The following is a 27,016-nucleotide window of genomic DNA, read 5'->3' as shown; positions in this document are numbered from 1 at the left end:
GAGACGTCTGACACTATCTGACATCATCATAGTGATGTCAGGACCGCAAGCCAGCATTATAAGAAGAGGCTCTCAGATAGGCACATTCCAGAGCGATTCCGATAGACATCTTAACTCTCTCCCGAGTACCAGGCAGGAGATTGGCTGGCCTTACAACCCAGTTAATCACAGATTGCATATTCAGGACGACTAGCTGGCCTTACAACCCAGCTAGGCCTTCAGAGTGGCTCTTGAGTCCGGTTCTAAAGAACCAGTCGATTATCATTGTTATAAGGACGTTTTTAATGTGATTGGATGTGAAAGGGCTGTTTACACAAATTAAAGAGAGAAGTTACCCAAGTAAAACCCTGACAGACGATCACCCCTTGACTGGCAAGAAAAAAATGGCGTATTGGCTTAGCTTTGCATGCCATATCTGCGTTGTACTTCTTGTTTGTTTTGGATTTTGTTTTTTTGAGTATCATTTCTTACAGTGTATGACGAGGTGGCCGAGTGGTTAAGGCGATGGACTGCTAATCCATTGTGCTCTGCACGCGTGGGTTCGAATCCCATCCTCGTCGATAAAAGGACGTTTTTAATGTGATTGGATGTGAAAGGGCTGTTTACACAAATTAAAGAGAGAAGTTACCCAAGTAAAACCCTGACAGACGATCACCCCTTGACTGGCAAGAAAAAAATGGCGTATTGGCTTAGCTTTGCATGCCATATCTGCGTTGTACTTCCTGTTTGTTTTGGATTTTGTTTTTTTGAGTATCATTTCTTACAGTGTATGACGAGGTGGCCGAGTGGTTAAGGCGATGGACTGCTAATCCATTGTGCTCTGCACGCGTGGGTTCGAATCCCATCCTCGTCGATAAAAGGACGTTTTTAATGTGATTGGATGTGAAAGGGCTGTTTACACAAATTAAAGAGAGAAGTTACCCAAGTAAAACCCTGACAGACGATCACCCCTTGACTGGCAAGAAAAAAATGGCATATTGGCTTAGCTTTGCATGGCATATCTGCGTTGTACTTCTTGTTTGTTTTGGATTTTGTTTTTTTGAGTATCATTTCTTACAGTGTATGACGAGGTGGCCGAGTGGTTAAGGCGATGGACTGCTAATCCATTGTGCTCTGCACGCGTGGGTTCGAATCCCATCCTCGTCGATAAAAGGACGTTTTTAATGTGATTGGATGTGAAAGGGCTGTTTACACAAATTAAAGAGAGAAGTTACCCAAGTAAAACCATGACAGACGATCACCCCTTGACTGGCAAGAAAAAAATGGCATATTGGCTTAGCTTTGCATGCCATATCTGCGTTGTACTTCTTGTTTGTTTTGGATTTTGTTTTTTTGAGTATCATTTCTTACAGTGTATGACGAGGTGGCCGAGTGGTTAAGGCGATGGACTGCTAATCCATTGTGCTCTGCACGCGTGGGTTCGAATCCCATCCTCGTCGATAAAAGGATGTTTTTAATGTGATTGGATGTGAAAGGGCTGTTTACACAAATTAAAGAGAGAAGTTACCCAAGTAAAACCCTGACAGACGATCACCCCGTGACCGGCAAGAAAAAAATGGCATATTGGCTTAGCTTTGCATGCCATATCTGCGTTGTACTTCTTGTTTGTTTTGGATTTTGTTTTTTTGAGTATCATTTCTTACAGTGTATGACGAGGTGGCCGAGTGGTTAAGGCGATGGACTGCTAATCCATTGTGCTCTGCACGCGTGGGTTCGAATCCCATCCTCGTCGATAAAAGGACGTTTTTAATGTGATTGGATGTGAAAGGGCTGTTTACAAAAATTAAAGAGAGAAGTTACCCAAGTAAAACCCTGACAGACGATCACCCCTTGACTGGCAAGAAAAAAATGGCGTATTGGCTTAGCTTTGCATGCCATATCTGCGTTGTACTTCTTGTTTGTTTTGGATTTTGTTTTTTTGAGTATCATTTCTTACAGTGTATGACGAGGTGGCCGAGTGGTTAAGGCGATGGACTGCTAATCCATTGTGCTCTGCACGCGTGGGTTGGAATCCCATCCTCGTCGATAAAAGGACGTTTTTAATGTGATTGGATGTGAAAGGGCTGTTTACACAAATTAAAGAGAGAAGTTACCCAAGTAAAACCATGACAGACGATCACCCCTTGACTGGCAAGAAAAAAATGGCGTATTGGCTTAGCTTTGCATGCCATATCTGCGTTGTACTTCTTGTTTGTTTTGGATTTTGTTTTTTTGAGTATCATTTCTTACAGTGTATGACGAGGTGGCCGAGTGGTTAAGGCGATGGACTGCTAATCCATTGTGCTCTGCACGCGTGGGTTCGAATCCCATCCTCGTCGATAAAAGGACGTTTTTAATGTGATTGGATGTGAAAGGGCTGTTTACACAAATTAAAGAGAGAAGTTACCCAAGTAAAACCCTGACAGACGATCACCCCTTGACTGGCAAGAAAAAAATGGCATATTGGCTTAGCTTTGCATGCCATAGCTGAGTTGTACTTCTTGTTTGTTTTGGATTTTGTTTTTTTGAGTATCATTTCTTACAGTGTATGACGAGGTGGCCGAGTGGTTAAGGCGATGGACTGCTAATCCATTGTGCTCTGCACGCGTGGGTTCGAATCCCATCCTCGTCGATAAAAGGATGTTTTTAATGTGATTGGATGTGAAAGGGCTGTTTACACAAATTAAAGAGAGAAGTTACCCAAGTAAAACCCTGACAGACGATCACCCCGTGACTGGCAAGAAAAAAATGGCATATTGGCTTAGCTTTGCATGCCATATCTGCGTTGTACTTCTTGTTTGTTTTGGATTTTGTTTTTTTGAGTATCATTTCTTACAGTGTATGACAAGGTGGCCGAGTGGTTAAGGCGATGGACTGCTAATCCATTGTGCTCTGCATGCGTGGGTTCGAATCCCATCCTCGTCGATAAAAGGACTGTTACGAACATTCAGGGCATACTTAGGAAACATTCAGGGCATAGTTGCCAGCAATAGCCTATATATGGAGATCCCCATAGATGGAGATAATAGACCTGCAAAGTCGTCATAGAGACCCAAACGTGCCATATGTACGGAGTCTGACATCAGCGAACCCTTCCCCGAAACTCCATGTATAGACATAGCCATCACGTCCAGGGCTGAAGTCTTGATCCCATATTTGGCCATAACTAACATCGGCAGCTCCATATATGGAGACGTCTGACACTATCTGACATCATCATAGTGATGTCAGGACCGCAAGCCAGCATTATAAGAAGAGGCTCTCAGATAGGCACATTCCAGAGCGATTCCGATAGACATCTTAACTCTCTCCCGAGTACCAGGCAGGAGATTGGCTGGCCTTACAACCCAGTTAATCACAGATTGCATATTCAGGACGACTAGCTGGCCTTACAACCCAGCTAGGCCTTCAGAGTGGCTCTTGAGTCCGGTTCTAAAGAACCAGTCGATTATCATTGTTATAAGGACGTTTTTAATGTGATTGGATGTGAAAGGGCTGTTTACACAAATTAAAGAGAGAAGTTACCCAAGTAAAACCCTGACAGACGATCACCCCTTGACTGGCAAGAAAAAAATGGCGTATTGGCTTAGCTTTGCATGCCATATCTGCGTTGTACTTCTTGTTTGTTTTGGATTTTGTTTTTTTGAGTATCATTTCTTACAGTGTATGACGAGGTGGCCGAGTGGTTAAGGCGATGGACTGCTAATCCATTGTGCTCTGCACGCGTGGGTTCGAATCCCATCCTCGTCGATAAAAGGACGTTTTTAATGTGATTGGATGTGAAAGGGCTGTTTACACAAATTAAAGAGAGAAGTTACCCAAGTAAAACCCTGACAGACGATCACCCCTTGACTGGCAAGAAAAAAATGGCGTATTGGCTTAGCTTTGCATGCCATATCTGCGTTGTACTTCCTGTTTGTTTTGGATTTTGTTTTTTTGAGTATCATTTCTTACGGTGTATGACGAGGTGGCCGAGTGGTTAAGGCGATGGACTGCTAATCCATTGTGCTCTGCACGCGTGGGTTCGAATCCCATCCTCGTCGATAAAAGGACGTTTTTAATGTGATTGGATGTGAAAGGGCTGTTTACACAAATTAAAGAGAGAAGTTACCCAAGTAAAACCCTGACAGACGATCACCCCTTGACTGGCAAGAAAAAAATGGCATATTGGCTTAGCTTTGCATGGCATATCTGCGTTGTACTTCTTGTTTGTTTTGGATTTTGTTTTTTTGAGTATCATTTCTTACAGTGTATGACGAGGTGGCCGAGTGGTTAAGGCGATGGACTGCTAATCCATTGTGCTCTGCACGCGTGGGTTCGAATCCCATCCTCGTCGATAAAAGGACGTTTTTAATGTGATTGGATGTGAAAGGGCTGTTTACACAAATTAAAGAGAGAAGTTACCCAAGTAAAACCATGACAGACGATCACCCCTTGACTGGCAAGAAAAAAATGGCATATTGGCTTAGCTTTGCATGCCATATCTGCGTTGTACTTCTTGTTTGTTTTGGATTTTGTTTTTTTGAGTATCATTTCTTACAGTGTATGACGAGGTGGCCGAGTGGTTAAGGCGATGGACTGCTAATCCATTGTGCTCTGCACGCGTGGGTTCGAATCCCATCCTCGTCGATAAAAGGATGTTTTTAATGTGATTGGATGTGAAAGGGCTGTTTACACAAATTAAAGAGAGAAGTTACCCAAGTAAAACCCTGACAGACGATCACCCCGTGACTGGCAAGAAAAAAATGGCATATTGGCTTAGCTTTGCATGCCATATCTGCGTTGTACTTCTTGTTTGTTTTGGATTTTGTTTTTTTGAGTATCATTTCTTACAGTGTATGACGAGGTGGCCGAGTGGTTAAGGCGATGGACTGCTAATCCATTGTGCTCTGCACGCGTGGGTTCGAATCCCATCCTCGTCGATAAAAGGACGTTTTTAATGTGATTGGATGTGAAAGGGCTGTTTACAAAAATGAAAGAGAGAAGTTACCCAAGTAAAACCCTGACAGACGATCACCCCTTGACTGGCAAGAAAAAAATGGCATATTGGCTTAGCTTTGCATGCCATATCTGCGTTGTACTTCTTGTTTGTTTTGGATTTTGTTTTTTTGAGTATCATTTCTTACAGTGTATGACGAGGTGGCCGAGTGGTTAAGGCGATGGACTGCTAATCCATTGTGCTCTGCACGCGTGGGTTCGAATCCCATCCTCGTCGATAAAAGGACGTCTTTAATGTGATTGGATGTGAAAGGCTGTTTACACAAATTAAAGAGAGAAGTTACCCAAGTAAAACCCTGACAGACGATCACCCCTTGACTGGCAAGAAAAAAATGGCATATTGGCTTAGCTTTGCATGCCATATCTGAGTTGTACTTCTTGTTTGTTTTGGATTTTGTTTTTTTGAGTATCATTTCTTACAGTGTATGACGAGGTGGCCGAGTGGTTAAGGCGATGGACTGCTAATCCATTGTGCTCTGCACGCGTGGGTTCGAATCCCATCCTCGTCGATAAAAGGATGTTTTTAATGTGATTGGATGTGAAAGGGCTGTTTACACAAATTAAAGAGAGAAGTTACCCAAGTAAAACCCTGACAGACGATCACCCCGTGACTGGCAAGAAAAAAATGGCATATTGGCTTAGCTTTGCATGCCATATCTGCGTTGTACTTCTTGTTTGTTTTGGATTTTGTTTTTTTGAGTATCATTTCTTACAGTGTATGACAAGGTGGCCGAGTGGTTAAGGCGATGGACTGCTAATCCATTGTGCTCTGCATGCGTGGGTTCGAATCCCATCCTCGTCGATAAAAGGACTGTTACGAACATTCAGGGCATACTTAGGAAACATTCAGGGCATAGTTGCCAGCAATAGCCTATATATGGAGATCCCCATAGATGGAGATAATAGACCTGCAAAGTCGTCATAGAGACCCAAACGTGCCATATGTACGGAGTCTGACATCAGCGAACCCTTCCCCGAAACTCCATGTATAGACATAGCCATCACGTCCAGGGCTGAAGTCTTGATCCCATATTTGGCCATAACTAACATCGGCAGCTCCATATATGGAGACGTCTGACACTATCTGACATCATCATAGTGATGTCAGGACCGCAAGCCAGCATTATAAGAAGAGGCTCTCAGATAGGCACATTCCAGAGCGATTCCGATAGACATCTTAACTCTCTCCCGAGTACCAGGCAGGAGATTGGCTGGCCTTACAACCCAGTTAATCACAGATTGCATATTCAGGACGACTAGCTGGCCTTACAACCCAGCTAGGCCTTCAGAGTGGCTCTTGAGTCCGGTTCTAAAGAACCAGTCGATTATCATTGTTATAAGGACGTTTTTAATGTGATTGGATGTGAAAGGGCTGTTTACACAAATTAAAGAGAGAAGTTACCCAAGTAAAACCCTGACAGACGATCACCCCTTGACTGGCAAGAAAAAAATGGCGTATTGGCTTAGCTTTGCATGCCATATCTGCGTTGTACTTCTTGTTTGTTTTGGATTTTGTTTTTTTGAGTATCATTTCTTACAGTGTATGACGAGGTGGCCGAGTGGTTAAGGCGATGGACTGCTAATCCATTGTGCTCTGCACGCGTGGGTTCGAATCCCATCCTCGTCGATAAAAGGACGTTTTTAATGTGATTGGATGTGAAAGGGCTGTTTACACAAATTAAAGAGAGAAGTTACCCAAGTAAAACCCTGACAGACGATCACCCCTTGACTGGCAAGAAAAAAATGGCGTATTGGCTTAGCTTTGCATGCCATATCTGCGTTGTACTTCCTGTTTGTTTTGGATTTTGTTTTTTTGAGTATCATTTCTTACAGTGTATGACGAGGTGGCCGAGTGGTTAAGGCGATGGACTGCTAATCCATTGTGCTCTGCACGCGTGGGTTCGAATCCCATCCTCGTCGATAAAAGGACGTTTTTAATGTGATTGGATGTGAAAGGGCTGTTTACACAAATTAAAGAGAGAAGTTACCCAAGTAAAACCCTGACAGACGATCACCCCTTGACTGGCAAGAAAAAAATGGCATATTGGCTTAGCTTTGCATGGCATATCTGCGTTGTACTTCTTGTTTGTTTTGGATTTTGTTTTTTTGAGTATCATTTCTTACAGTGTATGACGAGGTGGCCGAGTGGTTAAGGCGATGGACTGCTAATCCATTGTGCTCTGCACGCGTGGGTTCGAATCCCATCCTCGTCGATAAAAGGACGTTTTTAATGTGATTGGATGTGAAAGGGCTGTTTACACAAATTAAAGAGAGAAGTTACCCAAGTAAAACCATGACAGACGATCACCCCTTGACTGGCAAGAAAAAAATGGCATATTGGCTTAGCTTTGCATGCCATATCTGCGTTGTACTTCTTGTTTGTTTTGGATTTTGTTTTTTTGAGTATCATTTCTTACAGTGTATGACGAGGTGGCCGAGTGGTTAAGGCGATGGACTGCTAATCCATTGTGCTCTGCACGCGTGGGTTCGAATCCCATCCTCGTCGATAAAAGGATGTTTTTAATGTGATTGGATGTGAAAGGGCTGTTTACACAAATTAAAGAGAGAAGTTACCCAAGTAAAACCCTGACAGACGATCACCCCGTGACTGGCAAGAAAAAAATGGCATATTGGCTTAGCTTTGCATGCCATATCTGCGTTGTACTTCTTGTTTGTTTTGGATTTTGTTTTTTTGAGTATCATTTCTTACAGTGTATGACGAGGTGGCCGAGTGGTTAAGGCGATGGACTGCTAATCCATTGTGCTCTGCACGCGTGGGTTCGAATCCCATCCTCGTCGATAAAAGGACGTTTTTAATGTGATTGGATGTGAAAGGGCTGTTTACAAAAATTAAAGAGAGAAGTTACCCAAGTAAAACCCTGACAGACGATCACCCCTTGACTGGCAAGAAAAAAATGGCGTATTGGCTTAGCTTTGCATGCCATATCTGCGTTGTACTTCTTGTTTGTTTTGGATTTTGTTTTTTTGAGTATCATTTCTTACAGTGTATGACGAGGTGGCCGAGTGGTTAAGGCGATGGACTGCTAATCCATTGTGCTCTGCACGCGTGGGTTGGAATCCCATCCTCGTCGATAAAAGGACGTTTTTAATGTGATTGGATGTGAAAGGGCTGTTTACACAAATTAAAGAGAGAAGTTACCCAAGTAAAACCATGACAGACGATCACCCCTTGACTGGCAAGAAAAAAACGGCGTATTGGCTTAGCTTTGCATGCCATATCTGCGTTGTACTTCTTGTTTGTTTTGGATTTAGTTTTTTTGAGTATCATTTCTTACAGTGTATGACGAGGTGGCCGAGTGGTTAAGGAGATGGACTGCTAATCCATTGTGCTCTGCACGCGTGGGTTCGAATCCCATCCTCGTCGATAAAAGGACGTTTTTAATGTGATTGGATGTGAAAGGGCTGTTTACACAAATTAAAGAGAGAAGTTACCCAAGTAAAACCCTGACAGACGATCACCCCTTGACTGGCAAGAAAAAAACGGCATATTGGCTTAGCTTTGCATGCCATATCAGCGTTGTACTTCTTGTTTGTTTTGGATTTTGTTTTTTTGAGTATCATTTCTTACAGTGTATGACGAGGTGGCCGAGTGGTTAAGGCGATGGACTGCTAATCCATTGTGCTCTGCACGCGTGGGTTCGAATCCCATCCTCGTCGATAAAAGGATGTTTTTAATGTGATTGGATGTGAAAGGGCTGTTTACACAAATTAAAGAGAGAAGTTACCCAAGTAAAACCCTGACAGACGATCACCCCGTGACTGGCAAGAAAAAAATGGCATATTGGCTTAGCTTTGCATGCCATATCTGCGTTGTACTTCTTGTTTGTTTTGGATTTTGTTTTTTTGAGTATCATTTCTTACAGTGTATGACGAGGTGGCCGAGTGGTTAAGGCGATGGACTGCTAATCCATTGTGCTCTGCACGCGTGGGTTCGAATCCCATCCTCGTCGATAAAAGGACGTTTTTAATGTGATTGGATGTGAAAGGGCTGTTTACAAAAATTAAAGAGAGAAGTTACCCAAGTAAAACCCTGACAGACGATCACCCCTTGACTGGCAAGAAAAAAATGGCGTATTGGCTTAGCTTTGCATGCCATATCTGCGTTGTACTTCTTGTTTGTTTTGGATTTTGTTTTTTTGAGTATCATTTCTTACAGTGTATGACGAGGTGGCCGAGTGGTTAAGGCGATGGACTGCTAATCCATTGTGCTCTGCACGCGTGGGTTGGAATCCCATCCTCGTCGATAAAAGGACGTTTTTAATGTGATTGGATGTGAAAGGGCTGTTTACACAAATTAAAGAGAGAAGTTACCCAAGTAAAACCATGACAGACGATCACCCCTTGACTGGCAAGAAAAAAACGGCGTATTGGCTTAGCTTTGCATGCCATATCTGCGTTGTACTTCTTGTTTGTTTTGGATTTTGTTTTTTTGAGTATCATTTCTTACAGTGTATGACGAGGTGGCCGAGTGGTTAAGGAGATGGACTGCTAATCCATTGTGCTCTGCACGCGTGGGTTCGAATCCCATCCTCGTCGATAAAAGGACGTTTTTAATGTGATTGGATGTGAAAGGGCTGTTTACACAAATTAAAGAGAGAAGTTACCCAAGTAAAACCCTGACAGACGATCACCCCTTGACTGGCAAGAAAAAAACGGCATATTGGCTTAGCTTTGCATGCCATATCAGCGTTGTACTTCATGTTTGTTTTGGATTTTGTTTTTTTGAGTATCATTTCTTACAGTGTATGACGAGGTGGCCGAGTGGTTAAGGCGATGGACTGCTAATCCATTGTGCTCTGCACGCGTGGGTTCGAATCCCATCCTCGTCGATAAAAGGACGTTTTTAATGTGATTGGATGTGAAAGGGCTGTTTACACAAATTAAAGAGAGAAGTTACCCAAGTAAAACCCTGACAGACGATCACCCCTTGACTGGCAAAAAAAAAACGGCGTATTGGCTTAGCTTTGCATGCCATATCTGCGTTGTACTTCTTGTTTGTTTTGGATTTTGTTTTTTTGAGTATCATTTCTTACAGTGTATGACGAGGTGGCCGAGTGGTTAAGGCGATGGACTGCTAATCCATTGTGCTCTGCACGCGTGGGTTCGAATCCCATCCTCGTCGATAAAAGGACGTTTTTAATGTGATTGGATGTGAAAGGGCTGTTTACACAAATTAAAGAGAGAAGTTACCCAAGTAAAACCCTGACAGACGATCACCCCTTGACTGGCAAGAAAAAAATGGCGTATTGGCTTAGCTTTGCATGCCATATCTGCGTTGTACTTCTTGTTTGTTTTGGATTTTGTTTTTTTGAGTATCATTTCTTACAGTGTATGACGAGGTGGCCGAGTGGTTAAGGCGATGGACTGCTAATCCATTGTGCTCTGCACGCGTGGGTTCGAATCCCATCCTCGTCGATAAAAGGACGTTTTTAATGTGATTGGATGTGAAAGGGCTGTTTACACAAATTAAAGAGAGAAGTTACCCAAGTAAAACCCTGACAGACGATCACCCCTTGACTGGCAAGAAAAAAATGGCGTATTGGCTTAGCTTTGCATGCCATATCTGCGTTGTACTTCCTGTTTGTTTTGGATTTTGTTTTTTTGAGTATCATTTCTTACAGTGTATGACGAGGTGGCCGAGTGGTTAAGGCGATGGACTGCTAATCCATTGTGCTCTGCACGCGTGGGTTCGAATCCCATCCTCGTCGATAAAAGGACGTTTTTAATGTGATTGGATGTGAAAGGGCTGTTTACACAAATTAAAGAGAGAAGTTACCCAAGTAAAACCCTGACAGACGATCACCCCTTGACTGGCAAGAAAAAAATGGCATATTGGCTTAGCTTTGCATGGCATATCTGCGTTGTACTTCTTGTTTGTTTTGGATTTTGTTTTTTTGAGTATCATTTCTTACAGTGTATGACGAGGTGGCCGAGTGGTTAAGGCGATGGACTGCTAATCCATTGTGCTCTGCACGCGTGGGTTCGAATCCCATCCTCGTCGATAAAAGGACGTTTTTAATGTGATTGGATGTGAAAGGGCTGTTTACACAAATTAAAGAGAGAAGTTACCCAAGTAAAACCATGACAGACGATCACCCCTTGACTGGCAAGAAAAAAATGGCATATTGGCTTAGCTTTGCATGCCATATCTGCGTTGTACTTCTTGTTTGTTTTGGATTTTGTTTTTTTGAGTATCATTTCTTACAGTGTATGACGAGGTGGCCGAGTGGTTAAGGCGATGGACTGCTAATCCATTGTGCTCTGCACGCGTGGGTTCGAATCCCATCCTCGTCGATAAAAGGATGTTTTTAATGTGATTGGATGTGAAAGGGCTGTTTACACAAATTAAAGAGAGAAGTTACCCAAGTAAAACCCTGACAGACGATCACCCCGTGACTGGCAAGAAAAAAATGGCATATTGGCTTAGCTTTGCATGCCATATCTGCGTTGTACTTCTTGTTTGTTTTGGATTTTGTTTTTTTGAGTATCATTTCTTACAGTGTATGACGAGGTGGCCGAGTGGTTAAGGCGATGGACTGCTAATCCATTGTGCTCTGCACGCGTGGGTTCGAATCCCATCCTCGTCGATAAAAGGACGTTTTTAATGTGATTGGATGTGAAAGGGCTGTTTACAAAAATTAAAGAGAGAAGTTACCCAAGTAAAACCCTGACAGACGATCACCCCTTGACTGGCAAGAAAAAAATGGCGTATTGGCTTAGCTTTGCATGCCATATCTGCGTTGTACTTCTTGTTTGTTTTGGATTTTGTTTTTTTGAGTATCATTTCTTACAGTGTATGACGAGGTGGCCGAGTGGTTAAGGCGATGGACTGCTAATCCATTGTGCTCTGCACGCGTGGGTTGGAATCCCATCCTCGTCGATAGAAGGATGTTTTTAATGTGATTGGATGTGAAAGGGCTGTTTACACAAATTAAAGAGAGAAGTTACCCAAGTAAAACCATGACAGACGATCACCCCTTGACTGGCAAGAAAAAAACGGCGTATTGGCTTAGCTTTGCATGCCATATCTGCGTTGTACTTCTTGTTTGTTTTGGATTTTGTTTTTTTGAGTATCATTTCTTACAGTGTATGACGAGGTGGCCGAGTGGTTAAGGCGATGGACTGCTAATCCATTGTGCTCTGCACGCGTGGGTTCGAATCCCATCCTCGTCGATAAAAGGACGTTTTTAATGTGATTGGATGTGAAAGGGCTGTTTACACAAATTAAAGAGAGAAGTTACCCAAGTAAAACCCTGACAGACGATCACCCCTTGACTGGCAAGAAAAAAACGGCATATTGGCTTAGCTTTGCATGCCATATCAGCGTTGTACTTCTTGTTTGTTTTGGATTTTGTTTTTTTGAGTATCATTTCTTACAGTGTATGACGAGGTGGCCGAGTGGTTAAGGCGATGGACTGCTAATCCATTGTGCTCTGCACGCGTGGGTTCGAATCCCATCCTCGTCGATAAAAGGACGTCTTGGATGTGAAAGGGCTGTTTACACAAATTAAAGAGAGAAGTTACCCAAGTAAAACCATGACAGACGATCACCCCTTGACTGGCAAGAAAAAAATGGCATATTGGCTTAGCTTTGCATGCCATATCTGCGTTGTACTTCTTGTTTGTTTTGGATTTTGTTTTTTTGAGTATCATTTCTTACAGTGTATGACGAGGTGGCCGAGTGGTTAAGGCGATGGACTGCTAATCCATTGTGCTCTGCACGCGTGGGTTCGAATCCCATCCTCGTCGATAAAAGGACGTTTTTAATGTGATTGGATGTGAAAGGGCTGTTTACACAAATTAAAGAGAGAAGTTACCCAAGTAAAACCCTGACAGACGATCACCCCTTGACTGGCAAGAAAAAAATGGCGTATTGGCTTAGCTTTGCATGCCATATCTGCGTTGTACTTCTTGTTTGTTTTGGATTTTGTTTTTTTGAGTATCATTTCTTACAGTGTATGACGAGGTGGCCGAGTGGTTAAGGCGATGGACTGCTAATCCATTGTGCTCTGCACGCGTGGGTTTGAATCCCATCCTCGTCGATAAAAGGACGTTTTTAATGTGATTGGATGTGAAAGGGCTGTTTACACAAATTAAAGAGAGAAGTTACCCAAGTAAAACCCTGACAGACGATCACCCCTTGACTGGCAAAAAAAAAACGGCGTATTGGCTTAGCTTTGCATGCCATATCTGCGTTGTACTTCTTGTTTGTTTTGGATTTTGTTTTTTTGAGTATCATTTCTTACAGTGTATGACGAGGTGGCCGAGTGGTTAAGGCGATGGACTGCTAATCCATTGTGCTCTGCACGCGTGGGTTCGAATCCCATCCTCGTCGATAAAAGGACGTTTTTAATGTGATCGGATGTGAAAGGGCTGTTTACAAAAATTAAAGAGAGAAGTTACCCAAGGAAAACCCTGACAGATGATCACCCCTTGACTGGCAAGAAAAAAATGGCGTATTGGCTTAGCTTTGCATGCCATATCTGCGTTGTACTTCTTGTTTGTTTTGGATTTTGTTTTTTTGAGTATCATTTCTTACAGTGTATGACGAGGTGGCCGAGTGGTTAAGGCGATGGACTGCTAATCCATTGTGCTCTGCACGCGTGGGTTCGAATCCCATCCTCGTCGATAAAAGGATGTTTTTAATGTGATTGGATGTGAAAGGGCTGTTTACACAAATTAAAGAGAGAAGTTACCCAAGTAAAACCCTGACAGACGATCACCCCTTGACTGGCAAGAAAAAAATGGCGTATTGGCTTAGCTTTGCATGCCATATCTGCGTTGTACTTCTTGTTTGTTTTGGATTTTGTTTTTTTGAGTATCATTTCTTACAGTGTATGACGAGGTGGCCGAGTGGTTAAGGCGATGGACTGCTAATCCATTGTGCTCTGCACGCGTGGGTTGGAATCCCATCCTCGTCGATAAAAGGACGTTTTTAATGTGATTGGATGTGAAAGGGCTGTTTACACAAATTAAAGAGAGAAGTTACCCAAGTAAAACCATGACAGACGATCACCCCTTGACTGGCAAGAAAAAAACGGCGTATTGGCTTAGCTTTGCATGCCATATCTGCGTTGTACTTCTTGTTTGTTTTGGATTTTGTTTTTTTGAGTATCATTTCTTACAGTGTATGACGAGGTGGCCGAGTGGTTAAGGCGATGGACTGCTAATCCATTGTGCTCTGCACGCGTGGGTTCGAATCCCATCCTCGTCGATAAAAGGACGTTTTTAATGTGATTGGATGTGAAAGGGCTGTTTACACAAATTAAAGAGAGAAGTTACCCAAGTAAAACCCTGACAGACGATCACCCCTTGACTGGCAAGAAAAAAACGTTATATTGGCTTAGCTTTGCATGCCATATCAGCGTTGTACTTCTTGTTTGTTTTGGATTTTGTTTTTTTGAGTATCATTTCTTACAGTGTATGACGAGGTGGCCGAGTGGTTAAGGCGATGGACTGCTAATCCATTGTGCTCTGCACGCGTGGGTTCGAATCCCATCCTCGTCGATAAAAGGACGTCTTGGATGTGAAAGGGCTGTTTACACAAATTAAAGAGAGAAGTTACCCAAGTAAAACCATGACAGACGATCACCCCTTGACTGGCAAGAAAAAAATGGCATATTGGCTTAGCTTTGCATGCCATATCTGCGTTGTACTTCTTGTTTGTTTTGGATTTTGTTTTTTTGAGTATCATTTCTTACAGTGTATGACGAGGTGGCCGAGTGGTTAAGGCGATGGACTGCTAATCCATTGTGCTCTGCACGCGTGGGTTCGAATCCCATCCTCGTCGATAAAAGGACGTTTTTAATGTGATTGGATGTGAAAGGGCTGTTTACACAAATTAAAGAGAGAAGTTACCCAAGTAAAACCCTGACAGACGATCACCCCTTGACTGGCAAGAAAAAAATGGCGTATTGGCTTAGCTTTGCATGCCATATCTGCGTTGTACTTCTTGTTTGTTTTGGATTTTGTTTTTTTGAGTATCATTTCTTACAGTGTATGACGAGGTGGCCGAGTGGTTAAGGCGATGGACTGCTAATCCATTGTGCTCTGCACGCGTGGGTTGGAATCCCATCCTCGTCGATAAAAGGACGTTTTTAATGTGATTGGATGTGAAAGGGCTGTTTACACAAATTAAAGAGAGAAGTTACCCAAGTAAAACCCTGACAGACGATCACCCCTTGACTGGCAAAAAAAAAACGGCGTATTGGCTTAGCTTTGCATGCCATATCTGCGTTGTACTTCTTGTTTGTTTTGGATTTTGTTTTTTTGAGTATCATTTCTTACAGTGTATGACGAGGTGGCCGAGTGGTTAAGGCGATGGACTGCTAATCCATTGTGCTCTGCACGCGTGGGTTCGAATCCCATCCTCGTCGATAAAAGGACGTTTTTAATGTGATCGGATGTGAAAGGGCTGTTTACAAAAATTAAAGAGAGAAGTTACCCAAGGAAAACCCTGACAGATGATCACCCCTTGACTGGCAAGAAAAAAATGGCGTATTGGCTTAGCTTTGCATGCCATATCTGCGTTGTACTTCTTGTTTGTTTTGGATTTTGTTTTTTTGAGTATCATTTCTTACAGTGTATGACGAGGTGGCCGAGTGGTTAAGGCGATGGACTGCTAATCCATTGTGCTCTGCACGCGTGGGTTCGAATCCCATCCTCGTCGATAAAAGGATGTTTTTAATGTGATTGGATGTGAAAGGGCTGTTTACACAAATTAAAGAGAGAAGTTACCCAAGTAAAACCCTGACAGACGATCACCCCTTGACTGGCAAGAAAAAAATGGCGTATTGGCTTAGCTTTGCATGCCATATCTGCGTTGTACTTCTTGTTTGTTTTGGATTTTGTTTTTTTGAGTATCATTTCTTACAGTGTATGACGAGGTGGCCGAGTGGTTAAGGCGATGGACTGCTAATCCATTGTGCTCTGCACGCGTGGGTTCGAATCCCATCCTCGTCGATAAAAGGACGTTTTTAATGTGATTGGATGTGAAAGGGCTGTTTACACAAATTAAAGAGAGAAGTTACCCAAGTAAAACCCTGACAGACGATCACCCCTTGACTGGCAAGAAAAAAATGGCATATTGGCTTAGCTTTGCATGCCATATCTGCGTTGTACTTCTTGTTTGTTTTGGATTTTGTTTTTTTGAGTATCATTTCTTACAGTGTATGACGAGGTGGCCGAGTGGTTAAGGCGATGGACTGCTAATCCATTGTGCTCTGCACGCGTGGGTTCGAATCCCATCCTCGTCGATAAAAGGACGTCTTTAATGTGATTGGATGTGAAAGGCTGTTTACACAAATTAAAGAGAGAAGTTACCCAAGTAAAACCCTGACAGACGATCACCCCTTGACTGGCAAGAAAAAAATGGCATATTGGCTTAGCTTTGCATGCCATATCTGAGTTGTACTTCTTGTTTGTTTTGGATTTTGTTTTTTTGAGTATCATTTCTTACAGTGTATGACGAGGTGGCCGAGTGGTTAAGGCGATGGACTGCTAATCCATTGTGCTCTGCACGCGTGGGTTCGAATCCCATCCTCGTCGATAAAAGGATGTTTTTAATGTGATTGGATGTGAAAGGGCTGTTTACACAAATTAAAGAGAGAAGTTACCCAAGTAAAACCCTGACAGACGATCACCCCGTGACTGGCAAGAAAAAAATGGCATATTGGCTTAGCTTTGCATGCCATATCTGCGTTGTACTTCTTGTTTGTTTTGGATTTTGTTTTTTTGAGTATCATTTCTTACAGTGTATGACAAGGTGGCCGAGTGGTTAAGGCGATGGACTGCTAATCCATTGTGCTCTGCATGCGTGGGTTCGAATCCCATCCTCGTCGATAAAAGGACTGTTACGAACATTCAGGGCATACTTAGGAAACATTCAGGGCATAGTTGCCAGCAATAGCCTATATATGGAGATCCCCATAGATGGAGATAATAGACCTGCAAAGTCGTCATAGAGACCCAAACGTGCCATATGTACGGAGTCTGACATCAGCGAACCCTTCCCCGAAACTCCATGTATAGACATAGCCATCACGTCCAGGGCTGAAGTCTTGATCCCATATTTGGCCATAACTAACATCGGCAGCTCCATATATGGAGACGTCTGACACTATCTGACATCATCATAGTGATGTCAGGACCGCAAGCCAGCATTATAAGAAGAGGCTCTCAGATAGGCACATTCCAGAGCGATTCCGATAGACATCTTAACTCTCTCCCGAGTACCAGGCAGGAGATTGGCTGGCCTTACAACCCAGTTAATCACAGATTGCATATTCAGGACGACTAGCTGGCCTTACAACCCAGCTAGGCCTTCAGAGTGGCTCTTGAGTCCGGTTCTAAAGAACCAGTCGATTATCATTGTTATAAGGACGTTTTTAATGTGATTGGATGTGAAAGGGCTGTTTACACAAATTAAAGAGAGAAGTTACCCAAGTAAAACCCTGACAGACGATCACCCCTTGACTGGCAAGAAAAAAATGGCGTATTGGCTTAGCTTTGCATGCCATATCTGCGTTGTACTTCTTGTTTGTTTTGGATTTTGTTTTTTTGAGTATCATTTCTTACAGTGTATGACGAGGTGGCCGAGTGGGTAAGGCGATGGACTGCTAATCCATTGTGCTCTGCAAGCGTGGGTTCGAATCCCATCCTCGTCGATAAAAGGACGTTTTTAATGTGATTGGATGTGAAAGGGCTGTTTACACAAATTAAAGAGAGAAGTTACCCAAGTAAAACCCTGACAGACGATCACCCCTTGACTGGCAAGAAAAAAATGGCGTATTGGCTTAGCTTTGCATGCCATATCTGCGTTGTACTTCCTGTTTGTTTTGGATTTTGTTTTTTTGAGTATCATTTCTTACAGTGTATAACGAGGTGGCCGAGTGGTTAAGGCGATGGACTGCTAATCCATTGTGCTCTGCACGCGTGGGTTCGAATCCCATCCTCGTCGATAAAAGGACGTTTTTAATGTGATTGGATGTGAAAGGGCTGTTTACACAAATTAAAGAGAGAAGTTACCCAAGTAAAACCCTGACAGACGATCACCCCTTGACTGGCAAGAAAAAAATGGCATATTGGCTTAGCTTTGCATGGCATATCTGCGTTGTACTTCTTGTTTGTTTTGGATTTTGTTTTTTTGAGTATCATTTCTTACAGTGTATGACGAGGTGGCCGAGTGGTTAAGGCGATGGACTGCTAATCCATTGTGCTCTGCACGCGTGGGTTCGAATCCCATCCTCGTCGATAAAAGGACGTTTTTAATGTGATTGGATGTGAAAGGGCTGTTTACACAAATTAAAGAGAGAAGTTACCCAAGTAAAACCATGACAGACGATCACCCCTTGACTGGCAAGAAAAAAATGGCATATTGGCTTAGCTTTGCATGCCATATCTGCGTTGTACTTCTTGTTTGTTTTGGATTTTGTTTTTTTGAGTATCATTTCTTACAGTGTATGACGAGGTGGCCGAGTGGTTAAGGCGATGGACTGCTAATCCATTGTGCTCTGCACGCGTGGGTTCGAATCCCATCCTCGCCGATAAAAGGACGTTTTTAATGTGATTGGATGTGAAAGGGCTGTTTACACAAATTAAAGAGAGAAGTTACCCAAGTAAAACCCTGACAGACGATCACCCCTTGACTGGCAAGAAAAAAATGGCATATTGGCTTAGCTTTGCATGCCATATCTGAGTTGTACTTCTTGTTTGTTTTGGATTTTGTTTTTTTGAGTATCATTTCTTACAGTGTATGACGAGGTGGCCGAGTGGTTAAGGCGATGGACTGCTAATCCATTGTGCTCTGCACGCGTGGGTTCGAATCCCATCCTCGTCGATAAAAGGACGTTTTTAATGTGATTGGATGTGAAAGGGCTGTTTACAAAAATTAAAGAGAGAAGTTACCCAAGTAAAACCCTGACAGACGATCACCCCTTGACTGGCAAGAAAAAAATGGCGTATTGGCTTAGCTTTGCATGCCATATCTGCGTTGTACTTCTTGTTTGTTTTGGATTTTCTTTTTTTGAGTATCATTTCTTACAGTGTATGACGAGGTGGCCGAGTGGTTAAGGCGATGGACTGCTAATCCATTGTGCTCTGCACGCGTGGGTTCGAATCCCATCCTCGTCGATAAAAGGACGTTTTTAATGTGATTGGATGTGAAAGGGCTGTTTACACAAATTAAAGAGAGAAGTTACCCAAGTAAAACCCTGACAGACGATCACCCCTTGACTGGCAAGAAAAAAACGGCATATTGGCTTAGCTTTGCATGCCATATCTGCGTTGTACTTCTTGTTTGTTTTGGATTTTGTTTTTTTGAGTATCATTTCTTACAGTGTATGACGAGGTGGCCGAGTGGTTAAGGCGATGGACTGCTAATCCATTGTGCTCTGCACGCGTGGGTTCGAATCCCATCCTTGTCGATAAAAGGACATTTTTAATGTGATTGGATGTGAAAGGGCTGTTTACACAAATTAAAGAGAGAAGTTACCCAAGTAAAACCCTGACAGACGATCACCCCTTGACTGGCAAGAAAAAAATGGCATATTGGCTTAGCTTTGCATGCCATATCTGCGTTGTACTTCTTGTTTGTTTTGGATTTTGTTTTTTTGAGTATCATTTCTTACAGTGTATGACGAGGTGGCCGAGTGGTTAAGGCGATGGACTGCTAATCCATTGTGCTCTGCACGCGTGGGTTCGAATCCCATCCTCGTCGATAAAAGGACGTTTTTAATGTGATTGGATGTGAAAGGGCTGTTTACACAAATTAAAGACAGAAGTTACCCAAGTAAAACCCTGACAGACTATCACCCCTTGACTGGCAAGAAAGCAATGGCATATTGGCTTAGCTTTGCATGCCATATCTGAGTTGTACTTCTTGTTTGTTTTGGATTTTGTTTTTTTGAGTATCATTTCTTACAGTGTATGACGAGGTGGCCGAGTGGTTAAGGCGATGGACTGCTAATCCATTGTGCTCTGCACGCGTGGGTTCGAATCCCATCCTCGTCGATAAAAGGACGTTTTTAATGTGATTGGATGTGAAAGGGCTGTTTACACAAATTAAAGAGAGAAGTTACCCAAGTAAAACCCTGAAAGACGATCACCCCGTGACTGGCAAGAAAAAAATAGCATATTGGCTTAGCTTTGCATGCCATATCTGCGTTGTACTTCTTGTTTGTTTTGGATTTTGTTTTTTTGAGTATCATTTCTTACAGTGTATGACGAGGTGGCCGAGTGGTTAAGGCGATGGACTGCTAATCCATTGTGCTCTGCACGCGTGTGTTCGAATCCCATCCTCGTTGATAAAAGGACGTTTTTTAATGTGATTGCATGTGAAAGGGCTGTTTAGACAAAGTACAGACAGGAGTTACCCAAATATAACCCTGACAGACAATCACCCCATGACTGACAAGACATTTAAACGGCATGTTGGCTTAGCATGCCATATCTTCTTTGTCATCTTTGTTTGTTTTGTATTGTGTTTTTCAGAGTATATTTTCTTACAGTGTAAGACGAGGTGGCTGAGTGGTTAAGGCGATGTACTGCTAATCCATTGTGCTCTGTACGCATGGGTTTGAATCCCATCCTCGTTGATGAAAGCAAGTTTTCAATGTGATTGGATGTGAAAGGGCTCTTTAAGCAAAGTACAGACAGGAGTTACCCAAATTGGTACTTTGCGCTCCTGCATCATTCTTGAGTACATCCACGTATGTCATTGTGGGACGTGACCGATGACCGTGCGTTGGTTCCCACAGCACCAATTTGCTGGCTGGCAGTTATTGATGTCTTTGGCAGTGTCATGCTAGTCTCATTCTCCTGGCTGTTATTTTCTCGCTCACCCTTGGCATTCCCTCATACAGGATCTTGTTGGTAACATGTGTACTCTTGCTGATGTTAAGTACTGCATGCAGCATTCTGGTGTGGCACCCATCTAGAGACTTCTGCAGGGTTGGCTTCAGGGTCCAGCATTCACTGCCATAGAGGAGAACAGACTCTACCGTTGCATAGAAGAAGCTGGGTTTGATTTGACGGGGGAGGTTGGAGTTCTATACACTGGTAATGCCGTTCAGGGCCGTCCATGCAAGTGCCATCCTCACTTTAAGATCTTGCTCGGATGAGTTGACCCATGAGCCCAGGTACTTAAAAGTATTTGACTTCCTTCAGCACAGTGCCTCCTGTTGTTGTCAGAGGTGGAGGTTCTGATGGGATGTTATAGGTGATAACCTCGTTTTCTTGGCATTTAACCTAAGGCCAACCTTGGCACACTCTACCTCCACTCTGTTCAGGAGCTCCTGTGCCTGTTCCATGTTGTCGGAGAGCAGGCTGATGTCGTCCGCATAGTCCAGGTCTGTCAGGACTACTGTGGGATGTCGTTTCGACCTCCTTGGGGTTAGAGTGAAGCCAATATCCTGCTCTCGTCCACTGATGGCCTTCCTAAGTGTATAATCCAGGACTATGACGAAGAGGAAGGGGGCTAGTGTGTCCCCTTGTATTATTAAGGCGATGGACTGCTAATCCATTGTGCTCTGCACGCATGGGTTCGAATCCCATCCTCGTCGATGAAAGCACGTTTTCAATGTGATTGGATGTGAAAGGGCTGTTTACACAAATTAAAGAGAGAAGTTACCCAAATAAAACCCTGACAAAAAAATCACCCCATGACTGGCAAGAAAATTAAATGGCATGTTGCCTTAACTTTGCATGCCATATCTGCTTTGTCCTTCTTGATTGTTTTGTATTTTGTTTTTCTGAGTATTTTTGCTTACAGTGTATGACGAGGTGGCCGAGTGGTTAAGGCGATGGACTGCTAATCCATTGTGCTCTGCACGCGTGGGTTCGAATCCCATCCTCGTCGATAAAAGGACGTTTTTAATGTGAAAGTAATGTTTACTTACACAAAGTACGGACAGGAGTTACCCAAATATAACCCTCACAGACAATCACCCCATGACTGGCAAGAAAATTAAACGGCATGTTTGCTTAGCTTTTCATGCCATATCTGCTTTGTCCTTCTTGTTTGTTTTGTATTGTGTTTTTCGGAGTATTTTTTCTTACAGTGCATGAAGAGGTGGCGGAGTGGTTAAGGCAATGGACTGCTAATCCATTGTGCTCTGCACGAGTGGGCTCGAATCCCACCCTCGTCGATTGAGGCTTGTTTTCAATGTGATTGGATGTGAAAGGGCTCTTCATAGAGAGGATACATTAACCCTGACAATCACCCCATGACTGGCACGAAAATGTCATGGCATGTTGTCTTAGTTTTGAATGCGAAATCTTGTTTGTCCTTCCTATTTATTTTGTATGACAAGGTGGCCGAGTGGTTAAGGCGATGGACTGAATTAATTTGTCCATGGCAATCAATGAGTTAATTAATTCATATCGCACATCTGTATACACATTAGGTTATGGTTCCTCAATAGGCGGCCCGCTGGCCATTTGCGGCGCGCGAGGGGCAACATTCAATTTTTTGTTTGGGGGGGGGGTGGGGCCTAGTGAAAGTTACAGGTATGGTGTGTGTGATATGAAGTGTGACCTTACCATAATCACAGTAATCCTGAATTATTTTCCATCATATTCAAGGGCTTATGGAAAGAAATGAGACAGACTCCAGTCACTTTCAGAGCACTGCAGAGGGGAGGTTTGTGTGTCTCACCAGCTGATGCTCGTTGACACTCCTTAATGCATCAAGGAAGGCAATTATGTTTTTTGCAACTGTCAAATAGGTCTTCATCTATTCTAAGATAGTGTCCAAGCGAAAGTTTTTTTTTTCTGTCTTTTGTCTTTCTTTTTTAAATATTAACCATTAACCGTTAGTATTAACTGGTTACCAATTAACGGTTACCAATTAACGGTTAACGGTTGGCCATAACTAGCTGCTGCAGATGCATAAGTTGGTTCTCAACTTATTTTGTTTCAGCTTTCAACAAGAGTGCATTTTTGCCTTGTGTGACCCTCAACACAGGATTTAAGAATCCCAAGGCTAAATTATTAATACCACAACCAATAATAATTGTAATAATGGTGGTAAGAGCAGCAACAACACTAGTATCTGCACTGTCACTGGAGTAGCGAGTACCCCAAGCCCCAATTTGTTCGCAGGTTGTGCAATGTTGTGGCCCTCGGCTTGGTACCCTAGATATAATTTGGCCCTTGGGGAAAAAATATTGGGGAACCCTGCATTAAGGAGCGATTCAGTATTTAAAAGGCATGGTTTTCTTTTAATAACCGAGGTCAACAATAGGTCAACAAATCAGATTCCTGTGCACATTCCCAACATTAGTAGTATATAGTGTTTATGTAGTGAACTCCGAAATCCCCACCAGGCAAACCAGAATGGATGATACAGCAGTTTTTTTCGTGATGTCAGGAACAAATGCTTTCTTCATTTGGGCCCAAATTCACTTCCTTCCACTTTCCCAGAGCATACAAAACACAAACACAGGGTATTTATATCTCGGTGTGTGTGTGTGTGTGTGTGTGTGTGTGTGTGTGTGTGTGTGTGTGTGTGTGTGTGTGTGTGTGTGTGTGTGTGTGTGTGTGTGTGTGTGTGTGTGTGTGTGTGTGTGTGTGTGTGTGTGTGTGTGTGTGTCCTGTGTCAGTAGGGAAGTGGGGCAGTAGCAGTAATATAACTAATACATGTCAGCTGGGTGGGACTCTCTAGCCTAGCCTTTGACCCACATATAAAAGCCCTGTGTTTCCACTTGGGACTGGCCATGGTAGTTAACAAGACACACATGTTAAAACACACTTCAAAATCCTCAGTGTTCATTTAAATCAGAGAGTGTAATTTAACTCAGAAAGTGGAACCGAATGTGTCCATTCAGATATGGATACATTAATGCTGAGGATTTTACTGTGTACTCACTGAGTTGTGCTAACACACACACACACACACACACACACACACACACACACACACACACACACACACACACACACACACACACACACACACACACACACACACACACACACACACACACACACACACACACACAAATAACTAGGATATCATGCAAAATACAAAAGCCAAATTGAAAACTACAGACTAATTAATATGATGAATTTGCATTGGGTGTTAGCTAAGTAGATAGCATGGTGTTTTAGAAGTAATCTCCTGTCATGCATGCAGAGAGAGAGAGAGAGAGAGAGAGAGAGAATGGGAGGCAACTAGCTCTGGTCCATAGCGTTAGGAGAAGAACTCTAACGTGGACCAGAGCTAGACAACCAACTGGAGTTAAAAGACCTCTGAAAGTCTTATGTCACTTATGTGCTGTGCTGATAGTATTGTGCATGTCTTTAGCTCGGACAGGCTCGACGTCAGCAAGGGCATGTGGTCGGAACGGCTAATTAATGCCAAATCACCCCAAATGGGTTCAGATCTGAGCCAAGTCTCCTGAGGAGGCGCATTTGAAGCCTGTCCTGGACAGGGGTCTCCAGAAGTTAAAACATATGATGATAAACTGGATGAGATCTTACCTGGAGGGTAGAGAACAAGTGGTTGACATCAACGGAACCATGTCCTCATCCCTCCCAGTGAGCTGTGGGGTTCCTCAGGGCAGAATTCTAGGGCCCTTACTGTTCCTTCTATACATTAACGACATGAGTGCTGCCTGTAACTGCAAATTGTTCCTATTCGCTGATGACTCAGCACTCCTGATTTCGGGTGAGGACAAGTTACAAGTTGAGGAAGCTCTCAGCTCCGAACTCTCCAAAATCCGTACCTGGCTTACCGATAACAAACTGTCACTACACCTTGGAAAAACTGAATCCATTCTCTTTGGGACCAAACATTCCCTCAGAGAAATTAATGTAAATTATTCCAAGGTCAAAGTCGATGACACGATCATCTCTAGCAAAGAAGAGATTACCTATCTGGGATGTATTCTTGACAAATACCTGACAGTTGAAAGCATGGCAACAAAGGTGGTCAAAAGAGTAAACCAGAGAACCAAATTTATGGGCAGAGTTTCGTCTTTTGTCAACAAGAATGCCATCAGGACCCTCTCAGGGGCCCTGATTCAGCCCCTTTTTGACTATGCTTGCACCTCTTGGTACTCCGACACCTCAGTGTCACTGAAGACTAAGCTTCAAACCTCCCAAAACAAATTGATTCGACTACTTCTCGGACTGGGGCCCATGACCCACCTCTCTCCCACTCATTTTGCCAGCTTAGGCTGGCCCAGGGTAGAAGACAGGGTTAAACAACAAAAAATGGGATTGGCCTTCAAAATTGTAAATGCAAATTTGCCCGAAATTCCCCCTATACCCGCATATCTGTGTAAATACCTCCAAAAAGTTAGTGACACCCACAGTCACAATACTAAAGGGAGTGCTAACAACGATCTGGTACCACCCACTCATAAAACAAACATGGGCAAATTCTCCTTCTACAGCACTGATACACAAATATATATTTTTCAATTCTTAAAAACAAAAAAAACAAATCGAGGCTTGGTGGTTGCACCCCCACCCCCCCAGCCTCATGGCGCACTAGCCAATTGCCTACTCTGCCTAATGGGAGGGCCGGCTCTGCACACACACATGCATAGATAGATCAACATACGGTAAACTTAAAACACGTTTTTGACAATGCTCTCGACATGAACAGTACAGATTTTCAGTGAATGCATAACGTGCGTGTGAATGTATAAGGTATGTATAAGGTATGCATTTATGTGTGTGTGTGTGTGTGTGTGTGTGTGTGTGTGTGTGTGTGTGTGTGTGTGTGTGTGTGTGTGTGTGTGTGTGTGTGTGTGTGTGTGTCGTGCATGCATCCATATTATATCATACACATGGTGATATATAACAGCGCTACACCTTTGAAGTGCACTAGCAGAGAGAGCAAAGAGGCAAATGCTGGAGAGTTGTGATCTTGGGCTCACTTTGATAAAATGGACAAATTTATAGGAATGCAAGCGTCACATTAATCTCTTTGAAGCTGCAGAAGCAGACACAAGCCTACTGCAAAACATCAATGTCAGGATGATTCAGAGGCAGTTATGTGTTAGCAGGAGAAGTCATAAAGTAACAAACCGTACAGCATGTTGGCAGTGGAACCATGAGAAAGCAAGGAATATTCTTTATACCATATTTCATTTTTGCCCCAATGTAGTCGTTATGCCAATTCCCAGCTCTCCCATTTCGGGCTCCCCTGTCACTGCCGACCCCTAATGGTTGGTCTCAGGGAGAGCACAGACAACCATGTCTCCTCCGACGTCACTAGCCGCTACTACTACTACTTCCCCTGACAGAGTTCCACCGAGAGGATGTAACGCATTCTCACTTCCTCGGAACCTCAAACAGATGGAGGCAAGCGTGCGCGCGCGCGCACACACACACACACACACACACACACTTCCATTCCCTCCCTGTCAGGTAAACTCATGCACATGTACACCATGAGTCAGGAAGGCTGTAGACTCGACTGATGCTTGACCCCTTCCAATACTCCCGTTGTGGATACTGACTTTCATTTCAAGAGTGCAGAGAGTTACTTTACGTTTTTCTTTGTATGCAGCCAGACATAGTTATGGCTTTTCAAATATGGAATACTGTTCTCACAGGAAATATAAAACTGCAAAGCTCACGTGTACTGCAACAAAAGATAATAATTCAGCTTGATTCATAATCCACAGTCGCGACTCTGTCAGGAGGTGGTTATTCCTATGGGGGGCCATAGCTGAGTGGTTAGTGAGCCCACCTAGGGAGCCAGAGGCCCTGGTTGCCCCAGGTACGATTCCAGGCCAGGTCAGCATATGTGTCGATGAAATGAAATTTGTCCCTGAGCAAGACTCTTAACCCCTAATTGCTCACAGGTTCTCATTGGAAACAAGACCGCAAGGACTTTCATGAACGACCTGTTAAAAGGAATTATCCTTATCCGAAAGCATCTAGAGATGCATTCATAACTAGTTAATTTTCAACTTACTGAACACAGTTGACAATATAGCCTTTCTCACACATTAATCTACCGTAGGTAGACAGACATATACACTATGCCCTGTTCAAATATACA

At 43.1% G+C, this 27,016-nt stretch overlaps 1 protein-coding gene across 1 annotated transcript in view; it reads right to left on the bottom strand.

Moving 5' to 3' along the window:
- Positions 1-27,016, bottom strand: part of hmcn1 (hemicentin 1) — a 191,236-nt gene that overhangs the window by 114,498 nt on the left and 49,722 nt on the right. The gene's annotated exons all lie outside the window — the stretch shown is intronic.

The sequence above is a fragment of the Gymnoscopelus microlampas genome (assembly GCF_963454915.1).
Source record: "Gymnoscopelus microlampas genome assembly, chromosome: 9".
In the NCBI taxonomy this organism is placed as follows: Eukaryota; Metazoa; Chordata; class Actinopteri; order Myctophiformes; family Myctophidae; genus Gymnoscopelus; species Gymnoscopelus microlampas.
This window is presented reverse-complemented; position numbering and strand designations above follow the sequence as displayed.